Raw genomic sequence first — 20228 nt, 5'->3', positions numbered from 1 at the left:
ATCTGTGAGATGGGTCTTGCAGCATCACAGAGGACTTAAAGTGCTCTTATTTGTATCGTACGCTGTTTTATAGTATTGGAAGGCGCAGGCTTAGAGCCGTTATTGATCTGTGAAGGGGTCCATTGTGAATTTTGTGTGCAGCTCCCCGGGCAAAAGACTAAACGATACGTGAAGAGTTGTGGGTAGTGAGAGTGGGGAAACGCAGTGCCAGCAAAATGTCCCTTAGGGAAAGGATAGCTTTTTTTAAAAAAAAATCACCGGAAACTGCTGATTAATTAAGAGAGTAACGAACCTTGTGATGTGGGATAAACTCGTACGAAATCATAATACCATTTACACAAGTATTTAATCTGAGGCCACAGTGTATGTTTGAATTTTTAAAGCAGCGTTCCTAAAATAATGCCCTTGCACAAAATTGATTATCTTGAACTAAATCCTCCTAAACAAATGGCATTTTGGGTGCAGGCGCTGCGAGAAAGTTGATAATTTTCATGGTTTAGAAGGTTTTACACTTGTGTTGTTTTTCTCTCGCGGAGATATATTACAGTGAAGGAATTGAGTTCTGGTATTAATATTCAAGAAGGATTTAAACCCCTAAATCTCGCTTTCTACCTCTTGGATTATCGCGATGAGGAGAATGATGAAATGGATGATGGGGCAAGCAACAAGGAACATGCATTCCTGATCCAGGATTTGAACCTAGGACCTAACGATTGCCGGCTTATGATGATTCCGTATTGGGATGGGGAGAAGCTCTCGCTGAAGTGTTAATACTGCCAATTTTCAAACAAAAGGTGTCGTGAGTTTAATTTCTGGTAGGGATTCAGTCGCGATTAACCTATATGTGCATAAAACCACGGGCGTAACTTGGAGCCTAACTTTAGAGGTGCAGAATCGAAATTGCTGCTTAACTTTGGGAGGAAGGGGCAGAATCGAAAAGTTTTTCCATCCCATAATAGTGTCCAGGGAGTAGTTTGCTAAATAACAGTTACATTTGAGAAATCATAAAAATCATTTCATTGTTCTCAGGTTCCAGATTTCCAAAAATACTCTTGTGAATTTTAACAAGTCTGAGTTTTTTTGGGGGAGGCAAGTTCCACTCCTTACCCCTGCCAAGTTACGCCTATACATAAAACTGATCTAAGGTTATGTTTGATCTTTGCTTCCTATTTGCGTAGACTAGAAACACTAAACAGTAGAAGTAAACAAACAAACACTTCAAACGCTATTTTGTAGGCCTTTCCAACAACTATACATATAAAATATAACTTATTAAGAGAAAAAATAGAATAAAACTTAATTAGCAAATAGAAATATTCTCTCCTCCTCGCGAAATTTCATCTAATTTCGAAGTTTAATTGCAAAATTTCGCAGAGGTTTGGCACATGGTATGGTATAGTAGCTTTCAAACGATATCGTTACATATTGATAACAAAATAAGTATTTATTTCTAAAACTGGTGGGGTGCGTTCCCACTAACCCCACTCTAGCGTTGCCGCTGGCACTACTCTTCTCAATGTTGATACAAGGTGAACTATCACACCATATACCATGGGTAGTTATAGCGTAGAAACATGAAGTGGAAAGCGTTGTGTATATATTCGCAGCACGTAGGGCAATAGTTACAGAGAAATTGTATTTATGATCCTCAAAGGATTAATTGTCTCGGCGTGAGACGTTTGAAGGTCAGGTCCTTGCTGGAACAAGGGAATAACAATTCGCTCTCTGGCCGAGACCTTGGGATTAGCTCATCTCCATCTGGCATCGTGCAACACAAAGAGAGGAAAGAGAATGCACGAAGATGCAGAGCGGAAATAGAGGAATTATCCAACTATCAGCAAAGAAAGGTTGCTTAGCAAAGGTTTCCAACTGCGAGATTTTTTATTGGATTCCTAGGACATTTGTGTCTGCTTTCATCTAGTTCATCTAATAACCATTCTTGCTCATCGTCGCGATGAACCTAATGAGGTAGAAACGCGATGTGAAAACATTTAAAGTGCGATATGTATGAATAAGTTTCGCATCACTTAGCGAAGGAGGGCCAAAAGGGCTAAATAAAAATCAAAGAAGGAGAAAGGAAACACTCACCAGACAGTGGAAAAGATTTGAATTTTCGTTAACTATATCGTAGCATCTTCAGAGTAAGTACAACCTTGGTGACAATGAAGTTCGACCAGAAAGGAATACGTGAATAAATGCACAGAGGCATAGGCGGTGGAATGGGTGACCCGCAGAAGTGACGCATGTGTGTAAGAGGAAGCGTGTGAGCAGGCAAGAATCGTTATCCCAGCATGTTGCACCCAAGGTCACGTAAAGAACGAAAACGGGGAACTATACGCGTGACATTGAACTTCGACCAACCACCAGACCCATACGAATAATTCCAGATAGTGGCGCATTCGACGGAAGCATGACGTCACGGACACGATAAGGGAGTCCGCCGTATATAAGCGCGTGCTGTGCACTGAGGAACCGCAGTGCATCATCACCATGGCCAGGGGCAAACCTATTGACAACGCCGTGAGAAGAGTGTTGGAGTTGCAACGGGATGGACTCAGTGAACGGGAAATAGGGCGCCAACTGAATTTACCCAAGTCAACCGTCCACTGCATCATCAATCACCACCAAAATACGGGTACTACAGAGCCAGGTAAGGCCCCCGGTCGAAAACGCCTGCTGAGCGTGCGTGACCTACGGATATTTAGGCGCTATATCCAGACCAACAATCATGTTTCTGTGGCCGAATTACGACTGTGGACTCGAGAACGCTTTCACATTGAAGTGTCAACCAGAACCATTCGCCGTTACCTACAGCGATGCGGTTACCGAGTGTACAAGGCGAAACGTAAACCCTTCCTTTCCATGTTGAACAAAGGCAATCGACTACGATGGGCACGAATGTACCGGGGATGGACATTTCGGCAGTGGAACAGGGTTTTGTGGACGGACGAATCCATTTTCAATGTTGTGTACGGGAAAATACGGAAAACAGTCATTTGTCGGAAGGAGGAACAGAATGAAGCAAAATGTTATGCACGTCGGGTACAGAAACCTGCGTCAGTGATGGTATGAGGATGCATGACGGCATCTGGGGTTGGCCCACTACACGTCTGTGAGGGCATTGTGAATGCACACGCCTATACACGCATACTGGAGCGGCATCTTCCCACAATGCGAAGGCACCTGTTCCACAGGCGGCGTCTCATCTTTCAACACGACAATGCCAGGCCTCATACAGCGCGGCTGACAAGAGAATGGTTGACTCGCCATCACTTGCGAACTCTGCCATGGCCACCATCGAGTCCCGACCTCTTGCCCATTGAGAATGTGTGGCGTGTTCTTAAGCGACGTGTGCAACAGAGGGGACCCACGACAGTGGCTGCTCTTATCGCCTACCTGCAGGAGGAATGGCACCGCATCGATGTGGAATACCTTGAACGACTCGTCCGCAGTATGCCCCGACGCATTGCCACAGTTATTCGCCGACGGGGCGGCGTCACACCATGGTAAACAGGATCCCCTCTAACAGTGGTCGAACTTCAATGTCACGTGTAGATGGACGAAAATGTTTTATTTTGTGTGGACACCATACATTGCTGCGTTGCAGCGGAAATTTATGTTTTCCTTTGTTCCATGTAGCCTGCTGAATAAAATATGTTCAGCATATGCATGTGTTCTCCTTCTTTCACAACACACTCCTATATTTGTGACTGGTCGAACTTCATTGTCACTAAGGTTGTAGAAAGAGCAGCTTACTCTGAAGATGCTACGATATAGTTAGCGAAAATTCAAATATTTTCCACTGTCTGGTGAGTGTTTCCTTTCTCCTTCTTTGATTTATATATATATATATATATATATATATATATATATATATATATATACACATATATATATACACATATATATATTAGGGATGGGACCGATTAATCGGTACTCTATCGGTATCGGCCGAAATAGGCATATCAGTGTATCGGTTTATCGGTAAAATTACCGATTATTTTACCGATCCGATATGTCAATAAATATCTGATAAATTAGTGCAAAATTCTGCCATTTTGTTGTAATTTTTATGGATAATCTCCATGCCCTACTTTCTAAAAAAGTAAATGTCTAAATATGCAATTTCTTTTGCACTGCAGTCACCTTGAAACAATTTATTAAGGAGGTCAATGAACCTTTCAGGTTCTTCCAGGACCATTTCTAATTTTATATCGGATCGGTAGAATATCGGTTATCGGTATCGGCCAAAATTTCATATCAGCCCATCCCTAATATATATATAAATACACATTCAGTGCTGGAGGGTAGAAGAACATTTTCAAAAAGCATCCTCCCAGCTAGGGCAATTTGCATAAGCATCCCTACATATACTACATTTATTTATTTAACAAAATTGCAAATGCTGCATCAGCCATTTTACACTGGAATGTAGTAACGTTTCATGCTAATAGCTTGAAGAAAACAACAACTATAGATACATGTGAAAGTAAATTACAAATTATCACATTCTGAAACTTGCTTCAGGAGCAAAAATGCTCATCACTTGTATCCAGCATGCCAAAACCATCAGTACAAAATGGACCACATTAGTCACTGAGCAAAATTAAGTCCCAATAAACCCGTCACATGTTTTTTCCCTATGGATATCATTGGAAAATCCACCACAAGGAGCAACTTTAAAAATTGAATCAGCAGCCGTGAAACAAAATTCTGATGTGTATCGTACATCAATGTAAAAGATGAGATTTTGAAGAATGCGTCGATATATTACACATACTTTACAAATAATAACTGGAGTAAGAAATAGAATAAAGCGAACGTTCGTATCCGGCGGCCAGTCCGGAAACGCAGCCAATAGCCACGTCACGCTGCTGGACTCTCAGAAACCATCGCTGCAGATTAGCTTCCGAACAGGAATGGCTCGATTTGGTTTAAAAATGCACAATTTGCTTACTTTAATTATTCTTTACTTTATCCTCTGTAAGTTATGTGTAAAATATAGCTAGACGTATTCTCCGAAATCTCACATTACATTGATTACGATACAAATCACAATTCGTTTCACGACTGCTGTCACCATTTTGAAAGCTGCCCTTGCGATGGATTTTTCAATGCTATCACATAGGATAAAACCAAGTGATGGGTTTGTTTGGACTCAATCTTGCTCAGTTATCTGGTGTTGACGTCACCACTAACATGGTTCATTACGGAGAATCTTCTGAGAATATAAAATAGCTAATGACAAGGGCATGCAGAAGAGAGGCAGCGCATTGCTTGCACAGACTATATGCATCAAGAAACGCTTCCTCTTCTTCTGTTCAGGAAGTGTACACGACCGTGAATCACTCCCATTACAGCCCCAGCAGTTTGCTGTGAATTAGTTACGCATGGTTGTCCTGGCGAAAGCAGCCGTTGAGAATAACGCTAAGCGAAATTGTGAGCAATAACAACAACGCTTGTAATCGCGCTTGGTTGAGGAGACCAACTTGTGGTAACTGTTCCACGCAGTTGATTCTAAAACGGAACAAACAACATCGAAAGTGGTTGCATGCAGCGCTCATGGTGGCGGCATTAAATAATTTATCAAAGGTTATTAAACCTTAACCACAACTTTTCACAGACATATGTATCATCTTGCAACATACATTTTTAATGCATACAAGCACATTTTACTTGCGCCTTTAAGGATATAAATTTGTTACCAAGATTAAGAAACAAAATTCACGATGACTGGGAAATATGGCTAACAAAATTTTTTCACATGGCATTCGATTCACACAAAAATGTAATTCATTTACACAGTAAGACAGTATGGTTTTATACATTTATTATACATAGGAAATTTTGAAATTTAATCCTGAGATTGAGAACAGGTCGTATCAATACACCATTTACATAAAATTAAATTAGTTGCAATGCAAATTACTGTAGAATATATTAGGCCACCATTTTGAATGTCGACCCGTAGCTATCTGACACGGTTCTTGATGTTATCATAAATCACCACCAGATTTGGTTGGTTGAGTTGGTGTTTTAAGTCCACTTTATGCACATTAATGCTAATTGGGACTGGACCTACAGTTTAAAGTGGGATCCGAACCACTATGTGCCTCCACCGGGTATCAAACCCGGAACCCCTTGAAACACCAGGTTTGGATTTGGAGAGTCTATATTTTCCGCCATCTTGGTTTTCGGTGGCAAATGCGATTTTCCCTTTAAGAGCATCACGAGGACATATAAATAGCAGTTGCTACTTTTCATTTCCAGCCCTTTCTATTTCCAGCATGACAACGCGCTCGTCCATAAAGCAACCGAGTGGTTTGACGACATGGGAGTGAATGAACTCGACCGGCCACCCCAGAGCCCCGATCTCAACCCTGTTGAACATCTGTGGGATGATTAGAGTGCCGGTTGCGATCCAGGACAAACCGCTCAAGCACAACCACCCAGCTGTTCACAATTTTGCAGAAGGAATGGAAGCGACTACCCGAAATTTACCGCAACCTGGTGGAAAATCTTCCTCGAAAGGTAGAGGCTTGCGATAGGGACGAATGGCGGAACTACCCCGTACTTACACCAGATCAGCTCCAGCTAAGCACATTTCTATGGGTGTCCGGTCAATTATTGGCAATAGAGTGTACATTCCCAGTCTTTGGTTCATTCCGAAGATTTAAAGTGTCTTTGAAAGTGAATTTCCTCCTTCGTGCAAGGTTTTACTGCGTTTCTACAACATAAATCATCCACCTTGCCTCACTCTGAGGTATGTACGCACATAAAGAGTTGAACAACCTATACCTTGAGGAGATAACATTCTTTGCTCAGCAATGCAGCTTCTTTTTCTGAAAGATTCCTGCAAATGCTTCACACCCTATTGCTTTCGGCAGACGCTTGGCGCGGAGCAATCTGGTGGAATTCTACGAAACTCAACAATGCGATACCAAGGAGAGGGAACTTCCTGTTCTCGTTTCTCATCCATAACTGTTTTACTCGGATTTTACAAGGAAACATGGCAAGGAGAAGGGCAAGAAATATCCCAACCGGTTTTCTCCGCAGGGCCGTGAGAAAGAAGTGGGTTGTTTTTATGCGTGGAGGAGTAGACTGACGAGCTGGCTGACGTTAATGCAAGTGAAAGAGAACGACCAAAACAATTTTGGTGTGTATCTTCTCACTGTTGTGCTTCGTCCGCTTTTCCTCGCTTTTGGTAAAGGTTATTTTTAAGTCTACTTTATGTACAGGCTGACTTCAAGATGTGGGCTATCTCATCGTACTGTAGCATTCGAATGAATGATATTCAGAGAACAACTTCCCCAACAATTCATTGCGCGAAATCACGCCCGCCGCCACATTTCCGGCAAACAGATCAGTTCCTGCGTTGAAAACATGTCGGGTAAGCATTGTGCGTGAGGTCTTTGACGAAGTAATTCAAGGCCTCATTATCATTATCGTATGAGAAACGTGTACGAATAAAATATATCAAATTTCTGGCTGTAAGAAGGCTTCTCACACACATTCCTTAACACGTGCGAATATGTTTGCCCAACTTTATGCTGTTTCTTCCCAAGGTGCACTGCGTGATGACGTCAAGTTGAATATCGTTCATTGGAAAAAATTGCTGAAGGAAGCAATTCTTCCCCAATAACGATTTGGGATTTAAAAATTGAAATCAGATTTTAATTGAATGAATAAAAAGCAAGGGGTACGAAAAAATAGGTTTATTGACATGAAACAGTGTATCTGACGAAAACAGCACGGTATAAGAAAATTTTCACAGTAATATTTAAGAATACATTTCAATTAGATGTGTTCTTAGAATAATTTTAATAGTTCCGTGTTCTCAAACCAAACTGATGTTATCAAAATATGATTTACTTTACTTGTTTGTAAGTTGAAAGAAGATAATAGTATTTCTCATATTTGAACCTAAAATGTGAGCTCATAAAGTTTGTTTCCTTTTCACTCAAAAATCTCTGGGCTTCGCACATAGTCCAGCTAGCCTACAATATACGCCCCTGGAGCAATGAACTGTTCCTATTGGCGACTATATTTTTTGACGTTTGACAATGAGGTTGTATTGTCTGAAAAATATATACTCACATCAACTGACTTGTATTACTGTATGATGCCATCACATTTGCTATATACAGCCCCTACGTATTCAAATATATGAGGCATGATGTGACTAATCTGACCATTTCTCATTTTGTCTTTTCGATATATAATCTTATTGCTAATCTTATTTTAAATGATTCAGGCATTCAGTTATGTTTATACTGAATTTTAACTTTGTTTTCAAATATGTTTGTGTCGTTTCGGTGGCCGAGAGCGCTGAGTACTGAACTCACGATCTTGTCATCGACGGGCCTAGGTTTGAGTCCTACACCGTGGGCATGCGTGTTCTTTTCATGTATCATCATTCTTGCATCCAAAGGATTCGAACCCAGAAAGGAAAAGAAACATGCCAAAAGAATCTCACCAAAACCAGACAGAATTACACCCACTTCTATTAAATACTATTCTTCTGTAACATTCATCTTTCATAACCTTGCTATCCTGACGAATCCCAGGATTAACCTCTCCTGGAGCTTCCAGAATGGTCAATAATGACGCTCTCTCAACATACCATCCCCCCTACCTCAAGACACTCACACAACATACACCTCCTCCTTATATCTGACACTACTAGCACACTGCATACTTAAGCCAAAGTCCAAACTATTAACCCTCTCACTTGACTAACTACTTCTCCCTGCCTTCATTACCTTTAATCAAATAATCTTCACTCTCCCTTCACACACACAAACTCACCAAACAACAATACAACATGAGAACACGACCACAGAACGTCACATTCACCCACTCAACTCCCAACACTATCTCAGTCAAATAGACGTACTGAAACTATACATACAGAGTGTCCCACAAAGGGGTTTACACTATTTGAATGTTAATAACAGAGAAAGTATTACAGATAACCTGATTGAAGTTTTTGTATCTGGATCTGTCATGATTAGTGCGTGTTGCCATTCATTTGTTTTTCTTTAATTTCAGTTCAGTTGCCAGCAGTGATGTGCCGTAGACTATAAGTTTACGTCTACATGCGTTGACTACACGTAATCTACGCGTAGATTACATTGGGTTGTAGTTTACATAGACTACGTAGACAATCTAAAGTGCATTAAAATTAATTTTCAACGGTTTCATGAAAGGAAAGTGACATTTTCAACTATATTGGTTCCTAACGAAATGAAAAGAATCCCATTTACAACAAAATTTCTCTTCTCTTCTATGATCAACTATGGAAGAAGATAAATAGTATGCAAAAAACAACAACAGATGGCAGTCATGATTCAAAAGTGGTATTTTCCCCATAAAACACTAGAATATTTCCTATATTAGGTTTCTGCCTAGATGAGAATTGTTCGAATTTGAAAGAAAGGGTGTAAAAAATTCTCCTCACAAATCGGCAACTGATACGCAGTATAATTTCCTTTTAATTCCACGGCGCCATTTGCTACGTTATCACCTTTTGCCATGTTGTTTACATAGATTACGTAATATACGTGTATAAAATAGTCTACGTGTAGAATGTAGACTATCGTTGTTTACGCGTAGACGCACATCACTAGTTGCCAGTAGTGACAAGTAATTGACAAGATGGCTGGGAACCTTTCCGTTGAGCAACGGAAGTGGATTTTAAAGTGTTTTTGGAAATGTGAGAACATGAAAGAAGTGCACAGACGATGGCGGGCAGAATTTTATACTGCGCCACCGTCACGTGTAACACTTACGAAATTACGCGACAAGTTTGAGAGGGAAGGAACTGTGTGTGATCTGGGACGGCGTGGCAGGAAGAAATCAGTATCGGACGAAAGAGGGATGGAATCAGTGGTACAAACTTTCACAAGATCCCCCAAGAAGTCCAAACATCAAATTCTGCCCGCCATCTTCTCTGCACTTCTTTCATGTTCTCACATTTCCAAAAACACTTTAAAATCCACTTCCGTTGCTCAACGGAAAGGTTCCCAGCCATCTTGTCAATTACTTGTTACTACTGGCAACTGAACTGAAATTAAAGAAAAACAAATGAATGGCAACAAGCACTAATCATGACAGATCCAAATACAAAACGTTCCATCAGGTTATCTGTAATACTTTCTCTGTTATTAACGTTCAAACAGTGTAAACCACTTTCTGGGCCACTCTGTACACTACATACCTAAGGAAATGACCACAAAACGAGTAACATACTAACAACTTTGTAAACCGGGTTTGTTCTGGGCTACCGAACCACCCCGGTACCAGATCCTGCGGATTACATACATTGTAACTTGCAGGAATGTATCTATGTGTATTCTTTAAACCAAATAAAGTAACGAGGAAATGAAAATGGGGGAACCGATATTCCGTGAAAAAGACGTTCTGGTCTTTTTGGGTACCAGAACATAAGCGCATACCCTCGAATGTATGCGGGTGGAGGCGGGTATCTTCTGCCCCCCCCTTTTCTTGCATCATCATTCATCCTCATCGTCGCAATTAACCTAATAAGGCAGAAAAGCGTCGTAAAGTAATAATAATACAAACACAAATGACATGTTTATGTTTTGCATGTTAATTTTGTTGTGATCCGACGATGGTTATAATGGTCGTAGGAGAAAGCTCCTAGTTTTGAATAATTGTGGCAACCTCATATTGAATGCAAAGAATGCACTCTTCCTGATGTTTTCCATGCCTGTATACGTAGATCAACAACAGTAATCCGATTGGCTGACGTGACGTCATTAGTGTGAGCACAGACAATGCGAGCTTAGGTTAGATCGAAGAAGAAAAAGTGTTGTGGTACTAATTCCAACCTATAGAACCCGGGGCTTGTGATAAAACCAACAATGTATATTAGCTCTTTTCCCTGGTTTCAGTTGCATGCAGTTACGTGTGTTATTCAACATCACAATGCAAAGATAGGGATTTCCCCATGCGCGGAACGAAGATATCCCTGTTACAACAAGGTTAAACTTTCTTCTTGCCATGACAATCACACGCAATAGAAAGGAAGGTGATAGGATCACACTAAAACTTGTAGGAATCCCCCATTTGTAGATCTCCAGTTATGTGAAAAAAATAAATTATAACAACAGTTAATACGCTCTCAATAATTTACTTACGCTCTGTACTCACTGTATTCCTAACATGTGCGTCGCCAAAAAATTTGGGGGTCAGGCTTTTGATAAAACTTGAATGCCAGAAACAATAAGATAATAATTATTGTTAAAATATAAACACTCTTATGAACTAATAATAATTAACCAATTTTATTTCGAATAATAATATCATCACTGGAGGGACAATTTTACTCGATCCACCACATGACTGATTACTAGAGGCACATATTGTTGGTAAATAAAAAAATAAAATTTCGGTACAAAAACAGAGTCGATTTCGGGTTCAAAAGCGGTAAGTAAAATAAAATCTCGGTGTTATAGTGGTGAATAATCACATCAAATGTGCTATATAAGATGACAGTTTGGTTTTGAAATTGTGAATATAATCCTAAATTTGATTTAAAAACCACTTATTACACAAAATGAACTTATCCCTTCTAATAGCATATGTATGTAGTTACCAGAGTATTAAGTTTATTCCTGTATAAAGGGGTCCATTTTTGCTTCTCAAATATTTACAGCAGAATTAATAAATTTTCCGTAAATTGCAGAAATCACTGGATACTTAAGACTTTAGAAATTGTCGGTATATAAACGGTAAATTTCGTATTTAAGAGTATATTTCGCATTATTTCGTGACAAAACAGGGTAGGAAAATGCACCTCACACCTTTCAGAAACATGAAAAATAAACATTACAGCATGTTATTTCATATTTCGTGTTTTCGTCAAAAACGAAATTTGCATGCCTCTACTGATTACCTACCCAGCACAACTTCTTTTCGTTAACTTTTTTTTTTACATTTCATACAGTTATACTGAAATGCATAGTTATTATATTTTGTTATTAACTTTTAGGCACCTCGTTCAGGCAGAATGCTTTAAAAATCAGGGGTTTAGTAATAAAGTTTACTCTCTGTGTCCTCTGAGATAAAAAAAATCGAATTTTTGTAATTTTACACTTAAAATTGCGATCTAACACACTTTTTTCATTTTGGTTATTCTTTCGAATACTAACTTACTGAACTTTATTTCTGTTATTAACAACAAAAAAGTATGGTTTGAGCTCTCTTGTAACTTGAAATGATAAAAAAACAACTGAAGTGACAAGTTCAAAAACATGAAAAAGCTCGCGTTTCACTTTGACACATGGTCTATTTGTGGAATTTGTACATTAATCCAATAAAGAAAAGAGTTTTCATGGTTCGTTAAAGAAGCGCTCAACTCTTGTGTTTCACTCTTCGACGTTGCTCACTCAAAAATTACACACCGTGTTATCTTAATCGTCTTTACTTTGTTTTGCTTATCTCTTTCTCAACACAAGAGCCATCAGTGCATTTCTCTTGAAGTTTCTCCACACTTTCTTCGGAGACCGATGTCTTTCACTAGAGAAAAACAAAATGAGCATCGAAGACCCCTCCAGAAAAAGAAACCGAATGACACAGAGCAGAATACTTTCACTACAAAGTGGACACTTTGTTCGAGGCAACAACTGGCACGATTTTCTCACACTTTTGTGTAGTTTTTTTTTTTTAGGAAAATTGCAGGCTACAGGTCATGGTCATTTTCACTGTTCTTTTGAGTCATCAAGTGGTCTGAAATGACTGCATATGTGATACCAGAGCCATAAGCGTAACTTGGTGGGGGCAAGGGGGACACGTGCCCTCTAATTTTCAGGTTTAGCAAAATTGTCCTGGACACTATTTTTATGGGATGGAAAACTTTGTCGATTCTACCTCCCAAATTTAAGCACAGAGTTTGATTCTGTCCCGCACATAAAGTTAAACTTTGATTTCATCACCCTCAAAATTAAGTCCAAACCCAAGTTTTGATTCTACCGGCAAAAGTCCCAAGTTTGATTCTGCCCTCCCAAAGTTAAGTCACAAGTTTGATTCTGCCCTCCCAAAGTTAAGTCCCAAGTTTGATTCTGCCATCCCAAAGTTAAGTCCCAAGTTTGATTCTGCCCTCCCAAAGTTAAGTCTCAAGTTTGATTCTGCCCTCCGAAAGTTAAGTCCCAAGTTCGATTTTGCCCTCCATAAGTTAAGTCCCAAGTTCGATTCTGCCCTCCTAAAGTTAAGTCTCAAGTTTGAATCTGCCATCCCAAAGTTAAGTCTCAAGTTCGATTCTGCCATCCCAAAGTTAAGTCCCAAGTTTGATTCTGCCATCCCAAAGTCAAGTCTCAAGTTTGATTCTGCCATCCCAAAGTTAAGTCCCAAGTTTGATTCTGCCATCCCAAAGTTAAGTCTCAAGTTTGATTCTGCCATCCCAAAGTTAAGTCTCAAGTTTGATTCTACCCTCCAAAAGTTAAGTCCCAAGTTCGATTTTGCCCCTCCCCCCCATCCCCAAGGTGTTCTTTAAGAATGTCCCTTCATCATTTTCATGATATCATCACTCATACTCATCTTCGCGATTAGCCAAAAGTGGCACAAAAGCGAAGTAAAATAAACCAAATGAATCAACCAAAAATAAATCTAGACACAATTTGTCAGCTATTGCAAATTAGAACTAGAAAATTTTTCCTCCACGTGCGTTCAAATTAGACTGGATATTCTTTTACCAAATGAACGAAGCATTAAGGTACGTTGTCAAATGTACACGATGCGACGAAGCTAAGATACACATACTTATTAATACTAACGTTTCATCATCTTACGCACTTACAATTAGGAATTTTGTTTTCAGAAGTTTAGAAACTTCTTACAATAGGAATTTGCAATGCATCACCAGTTCAGTCTGGAAAGTTTCTAATTGGAATTCAGGATTTCTAAATTTGTGGACTTCGCCTGACGTGTACATAATTTTAAATAGCTCACGCCTTGTTCAATTAACATAATCGCACGACTTTCGTAACCATTAAATAATGTTCATGAGCGTGAAACACAGTTTTGTTCGACAAACTTTATCAGCCCTTCTGCTTTGTAATGCTAAAGTAACTTCACAGTGCAGGTGAAACCATTATATGTGAATATGCAACGTAGGTTGTTGTCTTCGTTCATTGGTGTCAGGGAATCAACAGAAAAATAAGATACTACCGTGTGTCGACGTACAGTCACGGACAAGTTTCAATGGGATAGTTACAATCCCCCCTGGAAATTGACATCGTTTATTTAAAGATACAAGAAAGCCAAAAATTTGTTACTCTTATTGTTAAGAACAGACATGAAGTTCATTTAGTTACTATTCGGACAGAATAATAAAAGTAAGAATGCATTGGATCGAAAACATTGAGTGAAAAATACAGGATCAAGGTTATATTCTACCATTTCATCCAAAGAACAAATGGTTCCACAGTTTTCAAAATTCTAATAATAACAGTTGTAGGTGAGAGGTCACACAACAAACTTTATGAACAAAAATTTCCCCCTAACATTAAAGCCTTTTCTTGAACGGGACGTGCAAAAGTTAATATCAAAATGCATTTCGGATACTAACTGTATAAAATGCAAAATAAATCATGGAAAATAGTTGTGCTGGTAATCACTCGTTTGGTGGATCGAGTCTCCACATTTATATAATAATAATAATTATTATTATTTTTGTTTTGAATAAAATTTGTTTTTAATAGGTTATAATATTTATTATTGTAATGTATAACCGTGGTAATAATACTCATTGTTATTTTTTCTGCTATTCAACTTTTATCATTTGCAGACATTTACGGACCGAAAACAGAAATTGTACTCGGGAAATATGTCAATTTGGTACCCTTTGCCCCCCATTTGTCGAATACGATTTTGAGGTAATTATAGGTAAAGTGTGTCTGAAACGAAGTAACCGTGTTTTGCTGTATTTATAAATTTTTTATTTATTGTTTTATTTTACTACGCTATTCTGCCACTTTTGGCTAATTGCAAAGATGAGGAAGAATGGAAGAAGGGGCAATCACAAACATACAAGGGCGACACAACACGAGCCCCACAGAGGACTATACTGGCTGTGAATCCAGGCGCCAGAGCCTCGCTAGTCTGCAAAATGCAGTCCCGGGTGTACTGCGTGGAAGGGTTGTTGACATTTGGGTGTCTTCGGAAACTGTAATATCTTTCACCCCTTATAAATTTCAAGTCCACCTTCGTATAATTTTGTAAGCAATGGTTATACCGTGTGAATTTTTATCCTAATTTCTAAATAACATTTATTTTACAAATGCAATTATCAACTTTGAGGAGAAAAATTTCTGCACAAGAAAAGCACTGAGCCTTGAAAATTAAAAGAAAAATATTGGTCACCTGAAACTCTCATTGAAATTAACTTGTCTTTCTGTACAAACCATCCAGTAAGGTTTCAACTCTTAAATTATTTTGTCAAACATAATTCAACGCTAATGTTTCTGAACCAAGCAATACAGTCAACTTTGCTCCAAGGTAAAGTGGTCCAATGAACACTGTTTCGTTCAGATTTTTCGGCTAATTCATTTGTGACGAAAGTTGTTCTCATTATACTCGTCTTTACACAAAACATTTCTGGGGTGTGTTTTGGTTGTATTTTCAATGGGTAATTGAACGTGATTTAGTGCATGTGAGGCAAATTAATGAAATAATAGGAAAATACAGATCTTGGACGGCAAATTTACATGCCTCGTGAAACCAGCTTCAGTAAAAGTCACCACGTTTATTGTAGTGTAAAAGTCGCTGATTGCAAATCAGTGTTAGTATATATAGTTAGTTGAAGCGTTGATCACGTTGTACCAGGTGGTTATAATTAAAGTGACGGTGTTCAGAGTGGTACAGCACGGGCTGTAATGAGAGTAGCAGTCTGAAACTTCGTAGATATGATAATGAAGCAATGCGCTCGCGAATTATGCAAAAAAAAAAAAAAAAAAAAAAAAAAATAGTTCCAATTCTCGCCACCAGGGTAAAAAATGTAAAAATTAAATTCCAATTTATTACTGAACAAAAGATCGAATCTCAACTTGTAATTACCAACATTAACATTTTCCACCAAATTTCTTATTTATGAAGCTATCTCTGGTAATATTTACAAAGACTTAGTGTTTTATGTTCTAAAAGATACATGATTTATAATTTTATATGAACCAGCAAGAATATATAAAAGTTGCAAAGGATGAAAGTTCTTTCAAATATTGAATGGATGCTTCTCTACTACAACTATAAAGCGTTACATATTCAACTGAAATATCACTTCACAAGACAAATTGTGTTGATTTGATGCCTCTTAATTTAACCAGGCTATGGTCAAGGAAATTCTGTTTATGCAGCGATGAAGAACAATCATGAAAATCTAACGAATTGTTTCTTAATTCTTACGCAAATAACGTAAGTTTATTATTTAATTACCACTGTGATTGCCATCTGCTTGCGATCCCGTGCATTTTATGTGGGTTCAGATGCATCCTGCATGCACCGTCTGTAATGAGTTGTGCATAACGACGATACTGTTTCGAAGTAAGTTCAAGCTTCGTGATTGCAAAATATTTGCGAATAAATTATGATGTGAAATCAACGGAGTTATCTTTATTTAAATAATTATGCAAAGTAAAGTTTGAATCTGTTGTAGATCACACACATAAATTACCAGAAAAGAAAAGGTGAGCTCATAGAAGTCCAGCATTCGAAGGAGTGATCTATTAAACATGGCAGTGATAGCTATGCCGCGGAATGCTATGATCCCAAAGATATATAATTTTTAATTATTTTTTTAATTTACAACGCAATAAATCATGAAAGACTGCAGTTAGAATATCAATCCTGTTTGATATTTTCTGACGAGCCGATAGTGTGTTGGATTCTCTCTTGTACTTCTCAGGTCATTCGACCGTCTTGCCAGCAGAATAATCCGTGCGGGGTGATCAGGACTTTCAGCTCAGAAAGCGCGTAAGATGATGGGTCTCCCTTATCGCACAACGCGAAGACAACCTTGAGTTCTGACGTCAGACGACGAATGCCTACGTTGTTAGGTTTGGTTCCATTAGCATAAATACACTGCAAATGTATTATTTACGCTAAGAAAACTAAAGCTAACAACTTACGCATTTACCCTAACAATGAAAGTATTCCCCGGTGACGTCAGAACGCACTGTTGTCCTCGCGTTGTGCGATAAGGGAGACCCCAAGATGATACGTGTTCCCGAGCAGAACTATCACGGCAGCGAGGGGGTGGGAGCAAACAGCGGTGTCCCTTCTGGTTACATAAGCATGGTTATTTGTTTGTTTGAATTTATGTTTGAAGTCCACTTTATGCACAGAGAGGCTAATCGGGACTGGACCTACAGTTTAAAAAGTGGGATCCGAACCACTAGATGCCTCCACTGTGTGCGTGGCTATTTGGTTTAAAAAAGAGTTGGATTTATTGTTGACAAGAATTAAGTTATTGCTGCATAACCTAAATGATTACTCTTATTTTGATGTCATTGTGTAGGTATTAAATAAACAATCACATACCTACAGTGAATGCCTTATTTAACAGTAACACTCGAAGTAGAGAGTAAAAATAAGGCTATTATTTTTCGTCATTAAAACTGTAAATGTATGACATGTTCATGTTTTTTTTCTTTTTTTACTGGAGGAAGGTGTACCAGGGTACAAAGATGGAGGGGGGAGAGGGTAGGGTGGGCGCAAAAATTCACCTCGCCCGGGTGAACATTTTATCTTGAGTTGCTCCTGACGATTATTATTTTTCCGCACGACAAACTGATATGTTTGATTGATTTGGTGTTTTAAGTCCACGTTATGCAGTAAGGCTAATCGGGACTGGACTTGCAGTTTAAAGTGGGATCCGAACCACTATGTGCCTCCAGCAAACTGATATGTGTAATACAGTCACAAGGATAAAGAAAGAGAGAGATCACCCCCAAAAACATTTCGCTCACCCACCCCTGTGCCACCCGGTACAAAATATTCAGACGAAGCCACCGTTGAACGAACTCACCTGAGCCTGATTTCGTAACGAATTTTCTTCTTTCACCTTTAGATGAAGATCCTTATCTTCGCTAAACTTCCACTCTCCCTTTCAGCATCTTAAGAAAGAAAAAAAAAGGAGGTTTACTGTGAGAGTGCCGTAAATAATTTCTCTTTAATGCCTACCATGCCTTGCCTATTGACGAAACTTACATGACTTAGCATTAGCATAATGACTACTTTCTCAAACTGGGTTAAGTTACGACGTGGTACTCAGATTGTTCAACTACCCGTACGAACAGCCAACGGGAGTTACCCCGTTTCACGGTGTTTGCAAGTTTATGTTCACATTTACTTTTTCACGGTGCGAGAAGAACGATCAATGCCGATTGTACAATAACATTTAAACACGCTTTGACAACCTTTACCTACATACGAGTCAACTTGCACCTCAAATTAGACAGAGCCCTTGTACACTTTTTAGCAATCGTTTCACATGATTTTTACCTATTCGCGCTGCGAAATATCTACTACATTGCTTTCACGGTTACAGCACTGGCAATTTGGATATGCTAGTCGATATCGTCATAAAATAACACACAATAATTCACTGTCATCAATGAGTCACAGTCTGGATAAAACGCAATACTGCAGTTCAATACTGGCCACTATAATCTCTATAATCTTGGGTTTCAGGCACAATATTATAAAATTATAATCTGATGTACGCGAAACACAACAGTATTTTCAGATGCTGACCGACTACTTATATTGTGCAAGGCCCACTCTGAAAGGACGTGAATGACTTACACAAAAAGCCTTGAAGTGAAAATAAAGAAAACTACATTAGGACTTAATTGATTTTTCCCCTTTGCTTCAGTAGTTTAAATCACCAAACAACGGGTTTTGTCTAATAATTCAAATATTTTGTTGTAATTTATGAAAAATAAGCTTTCATTTTAAGAGAGAAAATTATTTTTAGGTCATGAACTTCTAATGCCCTAATCATAACTATTGTCTCCACACAAAGTCAGTATATAAAGAAAGACACGTGATTGTTGGAAATCCAATTCTTTAATCCAGATGACAGTTGCATGTGAGATTTTGTGTCTTTACAAATCCATGCCATGACTAAGCCACTATAGTAAATTGTGAGATGCAGAAAAAAAAGAAGACTATCACACATAACGCACAGATCACTAAGAAACATGTTCTGCTTTAGTCTTCATTTGATTTCAGTTGCTTCATTCACAAGATCACTTAGTTAGCCTACGGAATGTTACGAACTAACTTTCCGGATGCTCACAAGAAGAGAGCCAATCAGATGAGAGCATCTCCCAGGAGACTGTGTCGTAACCTTTTTCATCAACAGCAGAATCAAAGTAAATTGCGGTTCTGAGAAAAGGAAATGATCATGTGACGTTGATGCGTGACTTCCAAGCCCTCCAGAGATTTTCCACCCATCAACCCCATTTACTCAATCTGTGAGAAAAGCAAACTCAGTAATATCCCGAGGAAATGAACCCTTACTGAAAGAACAGGAAAAGCCCCAAGTATGAAGTTTTTCGTTACTTTAAATCTGTTCTCAGCTGGAAGCTAAAGTTAGTGTGATCACCCGCAAATATATATTTGCAGATAATTTATACAGCGTAATACCCAGAGATTAATTTTCGTATTTTTACATTAGCTAGATATTCATGGAAATGGATGCCCACATGGTTGGTCGAGGAACTCTTAGCACCCTGGAAAGAGTACTGACTTGTAATCAGCGGAGTGGTTAGCACAGGACGCTACAACGACGGGGTCCAGGGCTCGAATCCCGGCCTGGGTGTCATTTGTAAGTGTTACTTCATCAATTTCATCATATCACTCATCCTCGTCTTCGTGATTAGCCAAAACTGGCAGAAAAGCGAAGTAAAATAAACCAAACCAGTAACTTAAAATCAATGTCTTCTTGAGTGAAGAAGATTTCTACCTCTTTCTATAATCACAATATTTATTGCATAATTAGGATACTAAGATTTCTTATTTTTTTAGTTTACATACATATTTACCCATGACTTAGAATCATTCTTGTTTACTATTCTGTTGGTTACTTCTGTTACCACGTTTTATCTTGTATATCTTGTTTTATCCATTATTCTCTTCTCTTGCTTGTATATATTATTTCACTTTCTCTCTTTCTTTTGTTTCTCCCTTTCTGTTCTCTCGCTCTC

General features: G+C 38.7%; 1 protein-coding gene across 2 annotated transcripts in view; it reads right to left on the bottom strand.

The window, feature by feature from the left end:
- LOC145993783 (guanine nucleotide exchange factor for Rab-3A-like) overlaps positions 1 to 20228 on the bottom strand; it is a 161752-nt gene that overhangs the window by 126072 nt on the left and 15452 nt on the right. The window contains exon 1 of one of the 2 annotated variants that reach the window (XM_083129581.1): positions 18044 to 18063. The exons of the other annotated variant lie outside the window; for it this stretch is intronic. The gene's annotated coding sequence lies outside the window, so the exon portion shown is untranslated. Of the gene's footprint in view, positions 1 to 18043; positions 18064 to 20228 lie in introns of those variants that run through there. 2 annotated transcript variants of the gene reach the window in all.

Source organism: Lepisma saccharinum, chromosome 10 (genome assembly GCF_977018435.1).
Source record: "Lepisma saccharinum chromosome 10, izLepSacc3.1, whole genome shotgun sequence".
NCBI classification, from domain to species: domain Eukaryota; kingdom Metazoa; phylum Arthropoda; class Insecta; order Zygentoma; family Lepismatidae; genus Lepisma; species Lepisma saccharinum.
Note: the sequence above shows the minus strand (reverse complement) of the source record. Positions and strands in the feature narration are given on the sequence as shown.